Genomic DNA, 20,308 nt, shown 5'->3' with positions numbered 1-20,308 from the left:
ACTTGGCAGCAGCGGTTCTCAGGTGATGCACCCCAAAACCAGAGAGGAGAGAGAGCCCAATTCCTTGCGGGGCTGCATGATTCCACCTGTGGCCATGGGTTATGTTGTTGCTGGGGCACTGTTGGCCCTAAATCTGGTTTACTTCACACCTGCATTTACATTCCACACCCTGTACCACAGCAACTTTGCAGAGTGCCCTCTCACACTCTGGGACCCCTCGGGGGATGTTGGAGAGCTGGTTTTGTGTTGATCCCTGCAGGCCAGGCCAAGGGACCCAACTTGCCAGAGGGACCCCGCTCACTCTGCAGATGCCAGAGAGAGATGGCGGGAGGTTGGCTCCAGGGCATATCCAGCCCATCTCACTCAGTCCTGCAGCCACCTTCTAATTAATTTCCTTTCAATGTGCACGAATCTGTGCACTGGGCCACTGGTAGCATATAAGAAGACAGAAAAACATTTTAAAAAGACATAACCACTAAAAAAATGTTATTACATGATACTAAATGTAAAGAACATACCTCTCCCTGTGGTATAACCATAGACATTTACAACCACATTTTTAATCACCAAGGAAAATGTAACTTATGGTTATTTGTATGGTTACAAAGGAATGGAGAAGTATCTGTATACTACTTCAGCTAGAATGCCATCAAACTATCATAAAATTAATAATACTCTAGTACTTAAAATAATAAACAGTGCTTACAATTTTAGAGGATATCCCCTAAATTTTCCAGGAAAAAAGGTTTTAATGTATTCCCTTGGAAATTATCTTATAATATCATTTTGAATGTTTGCTCATCTCTTATGTATTCAGTGGGCACTATTTATACCTTCGCTCTCTGAAATGGATTTTGAGCTCTCTGGACAGGAACTATTTTATATATTTGCCTCATTCCTCTTGAGGAGAAAGTATAGCAACATTTTGTAAATATTCTCTTACAAAGATATAAAACCATAAAATACTTATTTAAAGCACGCAGCTCTGAAATACACTCTAGCTCAAATATAACAGAAAATACTTTTTAATCATTGGATTATGCCTGTTCATTGTCAGTGCCATGGAGATGAGACTGGGAAATAGAACATCATTAAGTCAATGACTTAGATGAGGGATAATAATTTGCATTTGCAGTGCAGAGCACATTTCATTCATGAAGAGGATGAGTAACTAGATTTGTTTTCCTTCTCCATAAATTACTAGAATTCAAGTGGCATAGTAATTACAAGTGGACTGATTGCTTTCCATGTTTGTAGCCTTGATTTTCAGAGCTACTTACAGCATTTAATCTAGAACTTATGCAAGCTCCCCAATTTTGTTTTCAATGATGCTTTCCATGCTTTGAAAAATCCAACTTTCAATCAATTGTACAGTAAAGGTATCACCTAGGTGGCTTGTTTATGTGTAGTTTAGGCTAGACTTTTGAGGGCCTGGGTGTTTAAAATATCACCCAGAGAGGACCTTATTAGATAAGGTCCTCTCTACCTTCTTAGTATACAATAGGGAATGGGTGAAATTAGAATATGAAAAGAGACAGGAACTGGGTCATCTATAGATAGGCAACCCCTTTTATAATCCAAAAGCATTTTCCAAAAGCAATTAGAACATTTCTAAATTTTGAAGAAAAATCAAATGTGTTGATTTTTCAAGGTAGTTGGATGCTTAAAAGATATCTGTGAACCTCTGCCAGTTTCCCTCTGTATATTTTAGCAAAACTTCAGTTTGTATACCAAATGTTGCAAACATTTTTGGATTTGGGGTTCTCTAGGGTCAATCAGATAGCATTATAAAACATACATTCAAAAGTGGCATAAAGTGAGGTTCACCCACAGAAGGATATAATCATTGCTTGATGCTCTTTGTTCTCAAAATATTTCTTAGCATCTCTGAAAAATAAAGAGCAGCGATGGGAAGATTTGTTTAAATTTCCACTGGACTTCCTTCACTATAATGTTATTTTCACATATGTTATTCTATATATTATGATTGAAAAATACATTAATACAGAAACAATTGTTTTACTAACATAGAGCATCTTGCCAGGAGCATTTCTCACTGTTTTCTTTTTCTATCTCCAAATATATTACACATAATTGATCCCTTTTACAGAAATAGTATTTTCATCCCTGAAGTCTGAGATAGTTATTTTAATAGCTCTGTGATCTGCTGATATCAGTTAAAGTCTTGATTAAAAAATAAATCTAAAGATGAAGACCTAAACTTGAATTTTTAAAAATCATTGCAAGATAATTTATTCTCTTAACTTCATATTAAAAAAATGCATGTTTTACATTTCTCTATCTTTTAAGCTTCAATGAAAAAAAGAGTAATACTTAGTCTGGGAGAACAATAATTAAAAATAAAATTCATGGCAATAAGACAATAGCTTGAATTAAGCAGCATTAACATTACTAAATGGTGATGATTATATGTTAGTTTTTAAAATGTGTCATACGTAAGAAATCGCCCAAAACAAAATTAGAGAAAGTGAAACTGCAATTTTTCTCTTTAATAAAACTAAAACAAATTTGTAATTCCCAATATATTTTTTGTAAAAAAAAAGGTTGTTCCTGGCCGGTGTGGCTCAGTGGTTGAGTGTTGACCTATGAACTAGGAGGTCATGGTTAGATTACCAGTCAGGGCACATACCCAGGTTGTGGACTTGATCCCCAGTGGGGGTGTGTAGGAGGCAGCCAATCAATGATTCTCTCTCATTATTGATGTTTCTATTTCTCCCTCTCCCTTCCTCTTTGAAATCAATTAAATATATATATTTTAAAGGTTTGCAAATACAATGAAGATCAAACAGGCAAGAAAACTACCTGTGGCTGCAGATTTCAGGGGGGCAGGGAGAAGTTATCAGAACACAAATCTCCAAAGTAGATGACATATTATGAAGGGACAAAACTGATGAGCCTCATTTTACACAGCAGGAATGAAATTTACCAGTCGGCACTGAAATCCCCACAAAACTTCATTTGGCTAAAAACCTAAAGCATAAGGACGTGGCCTGAAAGAGAACTCACAGCTACTCTTACTATATACCCAAAACAGTGTCCATAAAGCGGAGGACAGATACTCCAAGAGCACAGCTAACAATACCTTTGGATGTAGGTGAAATAAAAGCTTAAAGAATGCACTCCTGCTCTGTCATGGAGAAATTTGAGAAACAACAGCATCGAGAGATGATTATATCCTCTTGTGGGTGAAACCTTAACTTATACCACTCTTACATATATGTTTATAATGCCATCTGACTGACCCCAGAGAACCCCGAATCCAAAAGATCGTCAATTTTTGAAATACAAAGTTAAGTTTGGGTGAAATATACATTACATCTGATACCACACTAGTACAAAGGTTCATAGGAGATTACTATGCACAATTATATGTCAACAAGTTGAATAAACTGGAAGATATACATAAATTTCTTGAAACATACCACCTGCCAAGATTGAATCATAAATAAATAGAAAATCTGAAAAGACAAATAATGAGTAAAGAGGTTAAATCATAATCAAAGACCTCCCAACAAAGAAAAGTCCAGGACCAGATGGCTACATTGGTGAAGTTTACCAAACATTTAAAGGAAAATTAATGCCCACCCTTCTCAAAATCTCCCAAAATCTTTATATTTCTTCAGTTGCCCTGCTACCAAAGCCAGAAAAGGACACTGCAAGAAAATAAAACTAAAGCCAAAATATCTGTGAACATAGATTTCAAATTCTCTACAAAATACAATACTATATTGTATAATTGAAAATTGCTGAGAGTAGAACTTCAATGTTCTCACCACAACAATAACAAAAACATGGTAATTACATGAAATGAAGAAAGTGGTATCTAATCTTATTGTGGTATTCATTTCGCAATATATATCAAAACATCACTTTGTCCACCTTAAACTTAACAATGTTATATGTCAATTATCTATCTATATAATAAAAGCCCAGCGACTATTACGGCAGAACGACTAGAATGACCAGTTAACCAGTCGATATGATGCGCACTGACCACCAAGGGCCAGATGTTTAATGCAGGAGGAGGGGGAGGGGGGAGCAGTGAGGCCTGGAGGTGCACACTATGGCCCAGAGATCACAGCCTGACTCCGCCACCCTGGGAAGAACGACTCCAGGAAGGAAAGGCCTCCCCAGGCCCTGCCCAGCCTGGCTGGCACACTGCAGGCTCGCGAGGACTCACCAGTGACATGCAGGAAGCAAAGCCCCTCCAACTCCAAAGCCGGTTGCACCAACAGCTGCTCCCTGTCCAGCTCCATGGAGGACACAGCGCTGCTGGGCCGCCTCAGCTCCAACTCCCAGCTTCTGGCTTCCTGCCCACCCCTTCATATACTATGTGCACTTGGGGCATGGTTTTGGCCTCCCTGGCCAATAGCACTGCAGCACAGCCAGAGAGTGGCAGGACACAGCCTCTAGGGCTGGCTGGGCATTGGTTTGGCCGCTGACTGACATCCATGTGCAGTTACACTGTGTGTTTACATTTGTAGGGAAGCAGGGCAGCCCACTCCTGCCGCTGGCCTCACCTTCTAGGCTAAGAAAGGCCTGATAATCTCCATGTTTCTCCTCCCGTCTGGAGTCAAACCTCTTAGGGATGAATAATCCCAGCGATGGCCCCAACACACGCTCAGTATCACTGTTCAGGCATTCCCGTCATTACAGCCCATTCCTCAGCCGCAGTGCCCTGCTCCACCCACTGCCACTCCTCACCTGTCACCCCCTGAGGACCACCTTATGTTATCCTATTTGAAATGTGAGCAAGATCTCAAATGCCCCCCTGTCAATAGCTCCCTTGCCCTACTCTTCTTCCTCTAAAAACCTTGCATTTTAAAAATATATATTTGATTGATTCAGAGAGGGAAATAGAGATAGAAACATCAATGATGATAGAGAATTATGGATTGGCTGCCTCCTGCACATTACAAACCGGGGATTGAAGCCTCCCCCAACCCCTCCACCACCTCTCCCCCAGCCAGCAGGTCCCCCCTCCCCCCGGTGGTGGTGCAGCAGCAAGGGAAGGACAAAGGGGGAGGCAGGAAACTGCGGGGTGGTGGGATGGCGAGGGCAGCATTGGCATCTGGTGTCTGTTTCTTCCGTGCCCAGCCAGGCAACTGTCACCTCCTCTCCCGACCCTGCCGGGGCCTTTGTGCCCCGATTGGCCTGGCCCTGATTGGTCCCAATTGGCTGCCAGGCCTAGGGGCCCCACCCATGTACGAATTTTGTGCACCGGGCCTCTAGTATCTCAATAAAGCCAGAGGGAAAAGATTAATACACCACAATCAGCGGCATGGGAGTTACTCTAGGAAAGTAAAAATGAACCAGTAATTGGAAATCTGATTATGCATTTCAGTATACTGATACATTTTAAAAGAATATCATAAAAGCATCACCGTATATGTTAAAAATACACTTGATAAGCTTAAAATGTTGTCTTGAAATTTAATAAAAAGTAAATAGGATACTTTAATCTTATTCCCAAAACAAAGATCATATTTGCTGGTAAGGCTCTGATATTATTCTTAAAGTTCAGGCAGAAGAAATGTTGCCTTCTATTATTTCATATTATTTTATATGAAATTTAAAAAAATACAATGTGTTGTTAACATGGATTATTTATGATGGACAGATACTGAGGAATAGTAAAGACAAAAAATGGGGGAAATGAGCCAAGTAAAGAGAATTTTTTTTTAATTTACAAGAAAGATAGATATGATTATATTTATGCATTTATATATCAGCATCTCTAGGTGTATGTATACACATAATCACATTAAGCAATCCTTAAACAATAATAATAATAGCCACAAACACGGCTATTGTGTTTGCAGCAATGTTTCTCAAATTAAATCAGTGAAAGGCTAATGTTTTTACTTGCAATTTATCAGCGTTAGATAATTCTTTAAATACAATAATAATGAATTTTAAAATTATATCAGAACTTCAGCCGAAACCGGGTTGGCTCAGTGGATAGAGCATCAGCCTGCGGACTGAAAGGTCCCAGGTTCGATTCCGGTCAAGGGCATGTACTTGGGTTGCAGGTGCATCCCCGGTGCGGGATGTGCAGGAGGCAGCTGGTCAATGTTTCTCTCTCATCGATGTTTCTGACTCTCTATCTCTCTCCCTTCCTCTCTGTAAAAAATCAATAAAATATATTAAAAAAAAAAAAAGAACTTCAGTGGTTGTCACAAACATGTCAAATTGCTCTGAGAGTTTCTAGTGGTTTTTAATTTTTATTCTTATCTCATTGTAGACCATTACCAGTCCATGGACTATTTTATACAAAAAAAGACTAAAAAAAAGCAAAAGCATTCTCTCTTCCTGAACAGAAAGACTCAGCTTCAAAATGACACTAATACTCTTTTAGTAAATCGATAAATACAAAATCACCAAAAGATACCAATAGTTTTTAGAACTATATAGATTCCAAAATTCATATTAAAAAATGAACCAACAAATTTTGATGAAAATAAATGTAAGAAGGATTATGACTAGTAATTTGGACATATTTTAGAGCTACAATAATTAAAATTGTACAATTATGCCAAATAAATAAATAAAAAATCAATGGGACATCATAGAAATCCAAATATAGTCTTAAACAAATTTAGAAATTAAGTGTATTATAAAGATGGCATTTCATATAGGGGAATAACGAATGGATTACATGAAAATTCGTGTTGCAACAAATAGACTGATTAAAAAGTAACTCGAATGTGTACATCAATTACAGAAAATATTTTTATATTTTCATGTAAAATATAAGGCCATAACTATAATAAAACATGGCATCTAGAAAATAATCTCAGAGTGGAAGAGGTTGTTCTATGTACAATACATCAATCAGGAGATGATAAAAGAAAAGAGTGGTAAGTTTTACCATACCTTTAAAATGTGTACAGTAAAAACAAACACCTTAACCAAAATTAGAAGGCAAATTGAAAAGCAGGGAAAAAAAATGCAACTCACATCACAAAGGTTTCAATTATTTCATACATACTACATGATTCCTAAAAATCAATACAAAAAATAACAACAATATAATTGAAATTATAGGAAAGGATATGCAAATAAATCTTAAATATATTAAAATATACTCATATTTACCCTTAAAAAATAAATGTAAATTAAAGCAATAGTAAATTACCATTTTTGTCTCTGGCAAAGATCAAATAGTTTAATAAGGCACTGTGTTAAAGAGGGTGAGAAAATCAAGCACTCTCATTAATTGTTAATGAAAATATATAGCATTGTATAAGTAGGTTGTCAATATTTATTAAAATTTTAAAAACTCACATACTCTGCACCTAAACTTGTATGTTTAAAAAGCCAATAGGCAGAATCCCACAAGGTACAAATAATATTATATAAGATATATTTATTGAAATATTTTTATCATGAAACTATTTGGAGAAATAAAATCCCTTACACAGGGGATTAATTAAATTAATAAGGTTACATCTATGCAATAGGATACTATATAACTATTAAAAAGAATTAAAGACTCTTTCTATATATCTATATGGAATGATATAAAAAATATATTGCTCAGTGATAAAGCAATGTGAAAACATATGCAGAATGTGCTAAAATTTGTGTCTTACAATATGTGCACACATATTTAATATATGCTAATCTATACATAAAATATATCTGCACAGATTCCATAAAAATAATATGAGGGGGTGGAAATAGTGTAGCCTAGAAAAGGGGATGGAAGAGAAACTTAATTGTATACACTTATACAACTTTTGGATTTTTGCAACGTATATTTGCATTAACAATTTTTTGAAAAAAACAATTTATTAAAAAATATAAAACAAAATCATATAAAATATATAAAGTAAAAGTAATAATACTACAGGAAAACTTTATCAAATAATATAAATTAACATTCTCTCTTAAGTTGGTAGTTTCCTCATCTCTAATAATTTAGATCCCTGTGAACACTTCCAACTATAAAAGTTCATGGGAATGTCATGGAATGTTCTTGAGAATGATACATGTACATTATATTTTTGGAAAACAAACAATATATAATATGTCAAGGGAGCTATACTTATTTTCTTGTTGTGTTTTGCAAATGTAAGGCAAGGCAGTCAAATGCAATAAAGACTAAAGTGAGTGAAAATTAAGATTAAAAGTTGCAGCCCTGTGCTTTGTGTTGTCCACCCAGAATTTTTAGTTCATTAAGCTCTAAGAGAAACACAATGCATCTTTTTAGACACTTGAATTAAAAGGGTTTATTTGGACATGACCCAAGTGTAGGTTACCAATATTATATATCTGTTGAAAAAAATGAATAAATGTGTGGGTCACAGATAAATGGATTTTGAAGATGAAAGGAAAGCTAATGAGTTGAATCAAAGAGCAGCGTGAAGAGGACATTCAGGATCAGGATTCTGCCTGCCTATTGGCCCTTGGGGACAAACCTCAAGTCTTTTCCAAGCCTTTCAATTCTTTTAATCATTTCTGTATGTTATTAGGGCCAAGTCCACATTTCTTAACAAGGCATTGGACAGGACCAGTGCTTACTTCTGGAAACTCATTTCATGTCACTCTTCTCCAATTCACACCTCAGCCATTTTAAACTTTTAGTTTCTTGAATGTACCAAGTTCTCAATTCCTTCTGGATCTTTGAACTTATTTTTTCCTGTGCTGACCCTCAACTCACTAACACACTTTACTTCTCTGAGGCTTATTCTACATTTTGGTCTCATTTAATATGTATGTGTGTGGATGGATAGATAGATAGATAGATAGATAGATAGATAGATAGATAGATAGATAGATAGATAGATAGATTTCAGAGAGGAAGGAAGAGGGAGAGAGAGAGAGAAACACCAATGTTGAGAGATAATCATTGATCAGCTACCTCCCTCACACCCCCTATCAAGCCGGCAACCCAGGTATGTGCCTTGACCAGAAATCGAACCGTGACCTCTTGGGTCATAGGTTGATGCTCAACCACTGAGCCACAGCAGCCAGGCCATTTTGGTCTCAATTTTAATGTCACTTTATCTATGAGGCCTTCCTGATCCCCTAAGCTACTCAAGGTCTCCTTGCCCTGTGTCCTCATCCATAACATTATTATACCTCTGATTCTAATACCACAATTCAATTCAAGTATCTATATAGTCATCTTTCCTTTCCACTTAGGCTGTCAGTTCCATGAGCATGTCAGACTCATTTATTATTTTTACTTCAAAATCTAATGCTGTGTCTGTCACTATCCTTTTCAAAATTGCTGCCCCTAACACACACACACACACACACACACACACACACACACACACACACACTATCCCACTTTCTTCCCTTAATTTTCTCCATAACTTTTTTTCCATTTAACTTATTGTATTTTAACTTCTTCATTTTATCATCTGTCTTCCCCTACCTTTACAAAACTACACAGGGCAGGAATTTTTCTCCATTTTCATCATTGCTCTGTCTCCAGAGACTAGTACAGGGTTTGGCATATAACAGACACCCAATAAATATTTCCAAATTGAAAAAATAAGTAAATAAATGATGATAGGTGTTAATTTTTTTAAAAATGTGTTGTAAATCAATACATCATACCAACAGTCAGGTTTATAACTTAAGATGAGTTTGTTTAGATCCTTAAACATAACAAGTACCTTACTCCAACTTAATCAAAAGCTAGACGCTCCTTGAGAGCTAAAAGGTAGTTAGTTCCACTCCATATCTTCACCTGTTTCTCCTTAAGGTCACAGCTTTGTTCTTATTTCTTTTTAAACACCAGAACAGTTCTTTGCATATATTATACAAGATGCTCAGTACCAGTATTATGAAAAATATAGACTCACTAATGCATTGATTTGCCATTGTTATTAATTCTAAGAGCTACTGACATAGAATGATTGCCTGTAGGATAGTTTGGTTAGAGAGAAGATAATTCTAAACTTTGGCCCTAGCTAAAAGATCCTTTGATCTTTCAACTCATGTCCTTATAATTTCCACACAAACACTGGAGAGATTAATAATAACATAAGACTAATTTTGATTGTAAACAGTTAGGAATACATAATAGTAAACATCCTACTGGAGGTTGCAAATCATGTTGAAATTCAAGCATGTTTCCACTGACTGGTGAAAAAAAATTAGGGAAAGGATTTGATTCTAATCTACCACACCGGGCACAGTAAGGATTCTGCTTGATGATTTAACCATTTTTTTTATTGGATACTGAAAAGAGAGCATAAATCACCAGAACCCCAATATGGAGTGTCTTCTCAGCAAAAGTCCGAAAAGGAGTTTTTTTTTCACATATCCTATCAGCTTATCATAATCAGCTAGAGTCTAACTCATCCCAAGGTTCCAGACACCATCTTTCTTTTTATTTGTTGTCCTTCTGAGAAGCAGAAGGGATTTCAAGTTACTAACTACAAGTCAAAATTTACTTTATCTACTATTAACATAGAACATCATTCTCTCCATGCTTTCCTGTATTGATGTAGGCAGTCCCAGCAAGGGATGAGTTAAGAGAATACGTTTCTGCGAGACACCTCTGCCTCCTGCTCCCTCTATTTTAGAAGTCGGTGAATTTCACAGACTTGACCAGAGTTAACAGACAGCTTTCAATATATGCTTGCTATACTTATTTCGGAAGGAAAAATTTAGATAGAATTTAAACTGAATTTTCAGGATAAAATATTCACAAAGCTACTGACTTCTAGAAAAAAACATTACATGTTTTTTGTCATATCGAAAGGGTGCTGTTGAACTGAAAATGATGAGCTGTTTTGCATGACTCTTATTCTTGATCATTTTAGTTTGTCAAACCAAAGAAAATTCTTAACCAGTAGTTATTCAAAACCAGCTGCCATAGGAACCATTGTGACCCTATTCCAACTTTTGCAGGGAACACTGTGGCTCTACGTTGAATCTGGGTGTTGGGATTTGAATGCAAAGCCAATGTTATTACATGCTTAGTTACGAACTAGCACTTTCTGTCAACTTCTCCTAAGTTGGTTCCTAAGTTGCAACAATTGAAATAATTGACATCATAACTCCAGACCAAAAAACTCCAGCACTGCATAAACAGCATATTTATGTACCCCAAAACACTATCACATTACTGAAATATGATAAAAACAAAAAAGCATTTTCGTAAGTACAGATGTGATATATAATTTAGGCACAATCTCTCTGACCATAGATTACCATGCATTGCTATTCCTCCCAAACATGTCTCTGGCCAGTTTTCCCCAGAAAACCATTTCCAAGTCACAAAGAGAAGAGAAATATGACAAATGCATCCATGCATATACTAGTATATGTACATGCACTAACTCTGAAAGGGGACCAAGTAACACCATCAAAACATAAAAATTCTGGAAGAAACTCTACATGGAGACACTCCCCAGGAAAAGCGAATGATGTGCTGTTAGAAGTAGCCTGAAGGTGGAGGAGAGAAAACATGAATCAATTGGCCCTGGGATGCAGAATAAGATATACGTTGGAATGTTGGGACCTAGAGCAAAGTGTCTCCAAGAACTTATATTCTAATAGCAAATTGGCCTCTAGTTTCCTACCAGGATAATATTATGCATCTTAAATGTTATGAGGCTTCACCCCTCTCTCTTCAATGCCACAACAAATGCACAGGGCAGATTAATCCCAAACAAAGTGAGAGCTTACTTTTTTTGTGATAGTTTAAAATTCGCTGATATGAAGCTTTCATAGATGTTTTAATTGGAAAAAAAAAACAAACACAAAGAAACTAATGTCTGAAGCTAAAATAATAAAAACCAGAAAGTCCAAAGTCAATTTTCTTTAAAACTATGAAAAAGCTATCAGAAGCCTTTTGCAGTACATCTAGGATGCAACCTATTCCTTGACAGGTAGGCAGATCTAAGGAATTCTGAGAGATTATTCCTTGAGGTAGGCAAACCAGTCCTGGGTTAGAGGTGAGGCGAATACAAGCAAGGGCAGGAGCTATATTTTTCTCCTTAAAAATTCACCCCAAGACTTAACATACTGAAACAACAAAGATTATTTCTCATGATTCTGAGAATTAACTGGGCAGTTTATAGTGGGGCAGCTCAGATAGGGCTGAAAGGTATTGAAAGGCCTCACTGACATTGTTGACAATTCACAAGATGTTAACAAGAGTGATGGAACTAAGGTGTCTCTCATTATCTAGAAGGCTAGTGTAGACTAATTCACATGGTCGTGGACTCGGTCTTTCCAAGAGCAGCAAAGCTCAAGCACTTATCAAGCCTCTGTTTGCATTATATTTGATAAGAGCCCTTAGGCCAAAGCAAGACATGTGGTCTACCCAGATTCAAGGTGTAGAGAAATAGACTCTACCTCTCTTGAAGAAAGAAGTTGCAAAATTGCATTGTTAAAGGGCATGCATACAGGAATGAGAAAATGTGTGGTCTTTTTGTAATCTACCACAGGTACAGAGGGAGGTTAGCTTGTGAACCTAACTCTGTTCTAGGGACCCTTCAGAAAGCTAGTGCCCCTAATTTGTTTTATAAGACTTTTTGTCATTTCATGGACCCAAATATTTTCCTTGGGCCCTAGCCAGTTTGGCTCACTGGATAGAGCGTTCTCCTGCAGACTGAAGGATCCTAGGTTCGATTCTGGTCAAGGGCACATGCCTGGGTTGCAGGCTTAATCCCCAGTAAGGGGTGTGCAGGAGGCAGCCAATCAATGATTCTCTCTCATCATTGATGTTCCTATCTCTTTCCCTCTCTTTTCCTCTCTGAAATCAATAAAGATATATATTTTTTAAAGTGCCACATTTATAAAAATACATATATATATTTTTTTCCTTGGATTAGAAAGATATTTTCATGGCATGATTCAAGGACATATTACAAATTATTATCATTCCAAAAGGAAACTCTGATGTGCAGACGAATACAAACACGGCCCAGAGTTACAGGGAAGACAATGGAAACCTACTGGGCAGAGAAGGGATGCTGTAGTCATTGGAGACCAGCAATTTCTGAAAACTATAGTCATTCCATCTGGTGTTACTTGTCCTAAGTTGCACATCCATCTAGACTGAATAGTGGCTTGAGATATTTTTAAAGATCTCCAAATACAAAATACATACTATTAAATATATTAGTAAATGAAAATGGTACTAAATAAATATGTTGTACTTGGTCACAATAGCTAAACTTGCCATTATGTTTAGTAGCATAGCCTAGAAGATTCTAGAATAGATTTTTTTTGAGCAGTTTTAGATCCTGTTTTCTATAAACTTTAAAAGACTACTTAAATAGTAGTTCCTTTACCATTAACGACATAAATTGTGGCTAACAGTAATTTCTTTACCATAAGCAATATAATATTACATTTATAATATCATCAATAATATAATTCGTCACTTCAGCCTCAGACCAATATCTTACTTTATATTGTTCAAAGAATAGTCTTTGTGAGCTGAGGACTTTCTTGGATTAATGGCAGGGGATGACTAGCACATTCCACAATGGAGCAAAGTGTTCTTTTAACATCTCAACATTCATAATACAAGCCATTAAAGTTTAAAAATGTTTTCTTCCTCTTTAATCAGATATTACAGGATTAGCTACTTTATAATTCCATTCCCACATGATCTAGGTTCTTTCTAATTTTCTAAAACAATTCAACTAATAATACTTCTTAGTCCTGGAACTTTAAAGAATGTTAACACTTTAAGGAAATATAATTAACCTCTAGTTCAGAGATATTTACAAGGTTTAATCTCATTTTCCAACTCTAATAATTTAGTAGTTGCTGTCAGAGCACTCTATGAAGCATTCTGAGGTCTTATCTCCAGAGGAAGGAATACATTGATTGATTAGTGATGTCTGCTATGGAAACCAGAGGAAAGACCATGTAAATAACATTTACTTCCCATTCCGGCTCTACAATAAATTTGTCATCTTAAAAATATTTTATTGACTTTATTGGGATTATAATGGTTACTAAAATTATATAGATTTCAAGTGTACCTATAATACATCATCTGTATATTGTATTGTGTGTTCACCACCCAAACTCAAGTCTCCTTCCATCACCCTCTTCTATCTGCCTCCATCCCCCTTCCCCTCTGGTAATTGTCTGTGTCTATGAAGGGTTTTTTTTGCTTAATTCCTTCACTTATTTCATCCAGAACCCACCCCACCCCCAACCCTGTTGCCCCTGACATTATAAAGACTGAGGAAGAGAGGACAAAGGACTTTTCCAAGGTCTCACAGTTCGCAATGATAAAGTCCAGTCTAAAAACCCATCATGACTTCCAAGCCAATACTTACGTGGAGTAGCATTTGTCAATTTTGGCTGACCTCATGACTTCTCACTATTTTTATTAGTTTTCCACTGTGTGCCAAAATAATAAGAAGATAATTCCCAGTGCTTGTCTACTATTGCTGCTTCTATCTCAAACTACAGAAGCTGGGACCTTCCTACACTCTTGGCTGGATCACAGAACAAGCCAGTAGGTAAGATTTGTTGATAAGGCATTGGTTCTGGACCTCTGAACCTTGGACCAGTAATGAAAAGAATGAGGAAATGTAAGGGGAATCAGATGATTCCAACCAAAGCAAGAGCCCATGGACCAGATAATGGCTATACCATGACTTTGACTGCACTTCCTGCAGCCTGGACTCAACTCCCCATTGTCTAAGCCTCAGACTGCCAGCCAATTGTCAATTATGGGCATCCTTGCCATCTTTTGGTTAAGACCAGAGATGGTTTCTGTTGCTTCAAATCAGGAGCCATGGCTCATTGTTTTATTCAGCCCCACAGCTGTGAGCAAGTATTAGTGATATAATTTTTTCCTCAGTGAAATTATACATTTATATTTATAACCCCCAAATTGAATGAAATATATTCCACTGAAAAATATGGTCCTTTGGCAATTAAAAACATCTGCCACTGTGTTACCTCAGATGACTTGAACCAGTACAATTATTACATGATATTGGCTTCAAATTTCATCAACATTATATTATCTATCTATATATACAAGCCTAAGCAACCATTATGACTGGTACTATGATGCGCACTGACCACCAGGGGGCAGACACTCAGTGCAAGTGTGCTCCCACAGCCAACTTCCGGTGGGCAGCCAATCTCCAGTGGTCCTCCCCTCCTGCTCCCACCGCGCCCGCCCCCCACCCCCCCACCAGCCGACCCCGATTGTCCCCAATTGCCAGCAGGCCAAGGGACCCCATCCATGCACGAATTTGTACACCGGGCCTCTAGTTCTTTCAATAATAATCATGAAAAAAGCAAAAATTAAATAACTGGATTGAAAGACTTTAATGAGAACTGCCTGGGGAAAACTCCCTCACTTTTCCCAACCCCATCTATGTCCAGAATATATCACATCTGCTAACTATAGGTTGTAAAGAACATATTTCTAAGATTAAAGGGTGGTTTACAGACCTTTGTTCATGTAAGATGTAGCAAACCCATAAAAGTCTTGCTACATACCAAGTCTCCACTAATGTGTCTTTGGCAAATATTCTACTCTTAAGCCCTGGTTTATTTATCTTCTGTCAGGGAGAAAAGGTAAGAGGACATGCTGTCCTAGAGACTCATAATACTCTTCCATCAGCTGGCTTGGAGGCCAGCTCACGGAGTATATATTCCTCTTTTTTTGGCTATTTACATTAAGACTCCATTATAAAAAATTGTTCCTTTAGTCTTTCTGTCTCCATTAATGAAAAATGCTACATTAAGAAAATTCTACTTGCTTTTCCTTCCTGTTTCATATAGAGACCCATATATAATCTGCAAAGCAGTCTGAAAAGAATGGCACAAGTAGTCAAAATATTTACATATTTCTCTTTAAAATATCTCATAGGAAGATTTAACAGGCATAGGAAGCTATGACAAGCATGTTCACTTATCTGAAGAAAAATATTTTGAGCCAATTTCCTGGCACTGAGAGGAAAGCTAGTTAAGTGACATCTCCCTTTGTGGAATGCAATGATTAAACCAATGAGTTGTGCTTTACAGTCATCTCCTGGGAGGTCAGTTTGATATGGAGCTGTTTTCAGTAATGCTTAATATACTACACCTGAAATGACAGAACCTGTCACTAATATCAGGAATTTAATCAGGGATTAACATGGAAGTTAAAACAAAAACAAAAGGAGAAAAAAACAAAATAAGTAAATGAACAAAAAACCCCAGCACCACTAACAAAAAATATTGTATGAGAATGGAGTGATATATATGAATAATTCCACATGAAACTGAGAAAATAGTGAGTGCTTAAATGTTAAGAAAATCCATACATTTCAAGATGTGAAATGAGGTGACTCAAAACAGGGCTTTATATAGTGTTTTAACTATAGACTGAATGTAGTTTTTTTTCTTCTCTTGAATTGTGAGAGAAACAACTGGAGAATGCTGCCATGATCTCGTGCAGGATTTCTCTCCTAGAAGGAGAAGAATGGACCTAGCTGGTATGGCTCAGTGGATAAAGCGTCGAACTGTGGATCACAGGGTCTCAGGTTCTATTCCGGTCAAGGGCACATATCTCAGTGGCAGGCTCCTCCCCGGCCCAGGCCCTGGTCAGAGGTTGTGCAGGAGGCAACCAATTGATGTGTTTCTCTCACATAGATGTTTCTCTCTGTCTTTCCCTCTCCCATACTCTTTCCCTAAAAAAAAACAAACAAACAAAAACAAACAAACAAAAAAGAAATATTGGAAAAATATCCTTGGGTGAGGCTTAAACAAAAACAAAAGAAAGAAAGAAAAGAAAGAAAGAAAGAAAGAAAGAAAGAAAGAAAGAAAGAAAGAAAGAAAGAAAGAAAGAAAGAAAGAAAGAAAGAAAGAAAGAAAGAAAGAAAAGAAAAGGAGAAGAATGAAGGTGTGGGTTTTTGACTCCAAGTGGCAAATGCCCAGGCTCAGAACTATCTACTTCTGACTTCTGAGAGCAACAAGTTCCAATTTTCCAAGCCGTAGAGAAGCCTCATAGATTCTCCTATACTGAAGTCATCAGTATTTCACATCAGAGAGTATGTTGAAGGGTGTAAAATGATGATAAATACTGGGCATCCGGAAGACTGCATTCCAGCCCGAATTCCTAACCCATCACGATAACCTGAACTTAACCTCTAAGTTCCACTCTTACTTACCTGGAAATTGAAGAAAATTCTTTATTTCAGAAGTGCAGTGAGTAAAAAGTTGATAGCATGTGCAAAGTACTATACTTTAGAAAGGGGAGTTAACTTAGAATAACAATGCTGGATCACTTCCCATTGTGCCAAATGAGCTGGCTACCACAACCTCTCCTCTTCCCTTACTGGTAATAGCTTCCCTTGTGAGCAGCTCTGATCACAGAGATTTCACTCTAATTTATAGTAAATGGCTCAGCGTTGGCATGCATAGGCAATACTTGTCAAAAAGGATTTCAATTACCTCATAAATTCTACCTTTGGAAAATATTCAAACCAAGACTTTCTTTCACATTCTTCACCACTTCCACTCACTTACACAGAATAAGATGTCAAGTCAGGTCTCCTAGAAGACCCAGTTCTGGATGTTCAGCTCTTAGTATTGATTCCCTGTCAATAATAATAAAAAAAAAGACTGTGGTCAAGTGAGTCAGGACTTCCGTCCTAACCTGACTGTTCAGGAGTTAAAACCTGTCCATTCCAAAAGGACTGACCTGACTTGATGGCAGTTGCCATTTTTCGTCTTTAATTTAACTTGTTTTCCAAGGCATTTTTAAAACCATATGGAATTGGCACCACCTTTTTTTAAATTTAATTTTTTCTCCTCAGTTGAGAGATATTTGGTAAAATGTGTGTTGTTGTTGTTTTAATAAAAAGGGAGATAAAAAAGTAATGTGGTGGAATTTTAAAAAAGTGATAGAAAAGAGATGATCATATTTCTCTTAACTTACCTTGCTTATACTTCTCCATTCTGCCCCAGAAATAAGATGTATGAACTATCCTGGGCTGTAAAAGAGAGCTAAGATTCAAACCCAGTCAGTCTGAATCCTAAGCCGGAGTCTCACCCACAATGGGATCCTGCCTCTTTGTTTTTGTTTTCAGTAAGGAAGCTTGTGCCCAACAAGAAAAATGATCAGAGCCCTTGGCTCTGTGAGTGATCTCCTGCTACAGTGGTTTTATCACACTACCCTGATGGGCTGCCACTAGAGAAACAAAATTACCTAATTGCCTAGCCATCTGTAGTTAAAAGTGACATTAAATCCTTGTGGCTAAAATTAGCCCACAGAGTGTGCTCATCATGGTTATGGAGCAAAGACAGAAAACAAAGCCAAAAATAAAAACCAATGAAAAAATGAAGTGTGGAGGCTTTAGAGTAACTTTATACCCAGGGTATCAATGATCCCTTGGAATAAAATATTCCTTCTATGGGCACCACACAGGTTTGCATCTATAAAATGGGAAATGCTGTGAGGATCCAATAACATGTGTTAGCCCTTAGACTGAGAAGAGTAAAAAATGGTTGTTACTTTCTTTCCTTCCTTTATTATTTTTCATTTCTATTCATTTTCACTTATTTTCCTTCACACATTTCCTCCCTTTCTCCCTCCCTCCCTCCCTCTCTCCCTTCCTTCCCCCTTCCTTCCTTCCTTCCTTCCTTCCTTCCTTCCTTCCTTCCTTCCTTCCTTCCTTCCTTTTTTGCCTTCCTCCCTCCTTCTCTGTACTCCTCCTTCGCCTTCTTACCTTCCTTACTCTTATTCTTTATTTCAAATCACCATCTAGTAACTCTTCCACTTCCCTGAATAGTCTTTTGTCATTGCAACTCATAATAAAGTTTTAGTGACAAAAACATAAGGAACAGTCACTAATTATAAGAACTGTTGGTAATTGTTCACAGGACTACCAGATGATCTAGGAAAAATTGTGACGATCTACTCTCATTGTAAAGCTCAGAATCATGGTCAACATTGAGCTATATCCATAAACGGTTTCTACTGTAAAATATCCCAGGATCTCAAGATATCAGTATTTGTAATACCATACCCCCACTCCACCACCGAAGGACACTGGTAAACAATGTAATAAAATTATTATTTAATGAGAATTTCAACAGTGTTATAATTTAAACTTCAGGGTTAAAGGGCACCAATATAGGAATGTATCCTCAAAACCTGGACCAACTAAATAGTAGGTCAGAGCCAGAGAAAAATATACAATCAGTCTGAGAGGTCCTCTTTTTACTTTAATTTTATATATGCATTTTATATTGAAAAAAAACCCTACTTTTATTATATGCTATCCTCCTAGTTTTATACATACTTATTTAATGACCCTTCAATATACATTATATTCATATCTTATTAACATATGCACAATATTATTAGTAAGAAAGAATTTTCACAAAATTAATCTTTGCAAGTTTGAAACAGTTTTGATCCCAAAAGAAATTGTAAGTTATCTATTTTATTTTGCTTCTGTCCATTAGCTGTTTGTCATATGAATGAAAGTATGAAGCAAATAATTAATGTACTCATGTACCATCTCCTTGGGAGTGTAAGGGTTAAGAAAAAATTGATTACAAATAAATGAGATTTATGACAAAGGCAGAGGAGTAAGGTGACCAGCCCCCCTAGTTAATCAGCATATAAATTAATATTGCTTCCAAACAAAAAGTAGAACAGGGAGCATTGCCATCAATAATCTGCTATGCCAAGACATTCTCCAGGACAAATACTAATGAATACAACCAGAGAGTAGCTGGATGAGTAATACATATACATTTTTTAAAAGTGAAAGAAAAAGTCTATAGATTTTCAGTGTGTAAACTAAACATATTTTGAATATCATATTATCATCAACACCTAGTGTTATAAGAATTGATGATCATTTACAAAGCACCTACAGAGTGTCTCACACTATGCAAAGAACTTTCCATATGCTTTCTCTAATTTTTACATTCATCTTGCAAGGTATTATTACCTCCATTTCACAGTTCCAGCACAACTGAACCTCCCAGAGTATAAGTGCTGCACATGTGAATCTGTGAAAACAAACTTAGGCCTCTCCAATTTCAAAGGCGAAACCCTTTCCTCGATAAAAAGCCTGAAAATAGTTTTTCAAAAACATATCATTTTAATGATATAGGTTGTGTTTTTATAATCCTGGTACTCATTGATAATTATCTTTGGTATATTTCAGAAGATACACATATTTTTTTTCTAGAAAGTTCCATATAGTCTTTAACCTCAAAGCTTTTGAAGTGTTCTAAAAATGACCTTCCATAAAAAGATCAGACAACTGAAGGACATAAATGGTCATGTGAGGTAAAACAAATTCTAAGAGGATGAATTTTCTGAGGA

At 36.7% G+C, this 20,308-nt stretch overlaps 1 long non-coding RNA gene across 1 annotated transcript; it reads right to left on the bottom strand.

Annotated features, from left to right (window-relative positions):
• Nucleotides 1-11,397: 11,397 nt before the first annotated feature.
• On the bottom strand, nucleotides 11,398-18,038 carry LOC132242233 (uncharacterized). Its single transcript, XR_009454552.1, has 3 exons — nucleotides 17,903-18,038; nucleotides 17,416-17,561; nucleotides 11,398-11,433 (listed from the first exon to the last, which is right to left on the bottom strand). It is a non-coding gene; the product is annotated as an uncharacterized LOC132242233 (long non-coding RNA).
• Nucleotides 18,039-20,308: the final 2,270 nt, after the last annotated feature.

The sequence above is a fragment of the Myotis daubentonii genome, chromosome 9 (genome assembly GCF_963259705.1).
Source record: "Myotis daubentonii chromosome 9, mMyoDau2.1, whole genome shotgun sequence".
Classification (NCBI taxonomy): Eukaryota; Metazoa; Chordata; class Mammalia; order Chiroptera; family Vespertilionidae; genus Myotis; species Myotis daubentonii.
Note: the sequence above shows the minus strand (reverse complement) of the source record. Positions and strands in the feature narration are given on the sequence as shown.